The sequence below is a fragment of the Arachis hypogaea genome, chromosome 14, assembly GCF_003086295.3.
Source record: "Arachis hypogaea cultivar Tifrunner chromosome 14, arahy.Tifrunner.gnm2.J5K5, whole genome shotgun sequence".
Lineage (NCBI taxonomy): Eukaryota > Viridiplantae > Streptophyta > Magnoliopsida > Fabales > Fabaceae > Arachis > Arachis hypogaea.
Window position 1 is genome coordinate 47722597 of NC_092049.1, and position 2405 is coordinate 47725001.

Below are 2405 nucleotides of genomic sequence, written 5' to 3' on the forward strand. Positions count from 1 at the left end.
AGAAGCTTTAACAAGGCTTCAATAATAATGGTGGAAGAAATAGGTTTAGCAATAGCATGCCTTTTCCATCATCTTCTCAGGAACAGACAGAAAATTCTGAACAGAGCCATGCTGGCCTGGCAACCATAGTCTCTGATATATCCAAGACCACACTAAGTTTCATGAATGAAACAAGGTCCTCCATTAGAAATTTGGAGGCACAGGTGTGTCAGCTGAGTAAGACGATTATTGAAACCCCTCACAATACTCTCCTAAGCAAAACAGAAGAAAATCCCAAAAAGAGAGTGTAAGGCCATAACCATGACCAACATGGCCGAACCTGGAGAGAGAGAGGAGGACGTGAGTCCCAGTGAGAAAAGCCTCATGGGACGTCCTCTGGACAGAAAGGAGTTTCTGTTTGAGGAACAAAAGGAATCTGAGGCTCATACAGAGACCATAGAGATTCCATTGAACTTCCTTCTGCCATTCATGAGCTCTGACGAATATTCTTCCTCTTAAGAGGATGAAGACATCACTGAAGAGCAAGTTGCTAAATATCTAGGAGCAATCATGAAGCTGAATGCCAAGTTATTTGGTACTGAGACTTGGGAGGATGAACCCTCCTTGTTCACCAATGAACTGAATGCATTAATGAGGCTGACATTACCTCAGAAGAAACCGGATCCCAAAAAATTCTTCATACCTTGTACCATAGGCACCATGACCTTTGAGAAGGCTCTAAGTGACCTGAGGTCAGGGATAAACCTCAAGCCACTCTCTGTAATGGAGAAACTGGGAATCTTTGAGGTACAAGCTACAACAATCTCACTAGAGATGGCAGACAAATCAATGAAATAGGCTTATGGACTAGTAGAGGACGTGCTAGTGAAGGTTGAAGGCCTTTACACCCCTGCTGATTTCATAATCCTAGACACTGGGAAGGATGAGGATGAATCCATCATCCTTGGCAGACCCTTCCTAGCCACAGCAAAAGCTGTGATTGATGTTGACAGAGGAGAGTTGGTCCTTAAGTTGAATGAGGACTACCTTGTATTCAAGACTCAAGGTTTTCTTTCTGTAACCATAGAGAGGAAGCATGAAAAGCTTCTCTCAATACAGAGTCAAACAAAACCCCCACATTCAAACTCTAAGTTTGGTGTTGGGAGGCCACAACCAAACACTAAGTTTGGTGTTGGGAGGCCACAACCAAACTCTAAGTTTGGTGTTGAGAGGCCCCAACCCTGCTCTGATTATCTGTGAGGCTCCATGAGAGCTCACTGTCAAGCTATTGACATTAAAGAAGCGCTTATTGGGAGGCAATCCAATGTTATTTAATTATATCTATTTATTTTCCATTGTTATTTTATGTTTTCTGTAGATTGATGATCATGTGAAGTCACAAAAACAACTAAAAAGTCAAAAACCGAATGAAAAACAGCATTAAAAATAGCACACCATGGAGGATAAGCTTACTGGTGTTTAAACGCCAGTAAGAAGCATCAGACTGGCATTTAACGCCAGAAAGAAGCATCAAGCTGGCGTTAACGCCAGAAACAAGCAGCAGTCTGGCGTTAAATGCCAGAATTGCGCTCTAAGGGATGATAAGTCCTTGACCCATCAGGATCTGTGGACCCCACAGGATCTCCACCTACCCCACCTCTCTCTTCTCTCCTCTTCACACCTTTCCATAACACTTCCCCAAATACCCTTCACCAATCACCTCCATATCTCTTCCTAAATACCCTTCACCAATCACCTCATTCACTTTTCCCTAAAACACCACCTACCTCCAAATTCAAAATCCTTTCCCTCCCAAACCCAACCCTAATACACGAAACCTAACCCTCCCCCCACCTCTATATAAACTCCTCACCACTCCTTCATTTTCACACATTACAACCACTACTTCTACCCCTTGGCCGAACCATATATCTCCCTCCATCTCCTCCATTTTCTTTTTCTTCTACTACTTTCTTTCTTCTTTTACTTGAGGATAAGCAAACCTTTTAATTTTGGATAAGAGATTAGAAGAAGAGGATTGGAAGTTCTCTCCAATCCTATTCAACAAGTCAGAATCTTAATGGTTCAAGAGTTCTATGCAAACGCATGGATCACTAGAAACCATGATCAAAGTATGAACCCAAACACAAAGAATTGGCTTACAATGGTTCAGGGGAAATACTTAGATTTCAGTCTGGAAAATGTAAGGTTGGCGTTCAACTTGCCAATGATGCAAGAAAATGCACGCCCCTACACTAGGAGGGTCAACTTTGATCAAAGGTTGGACCAAGTCCTCATGGACATATGTGTGGAAGGAGCTCAATGGAAAATTGACTCAAGAGTCAAGCCGGTTCAATTGAGAAGGCATGGCCTAAGCCTGTGGCTAGAGGATGGTTGGAGTTCATCCAACGCTCTATCATTCCTAC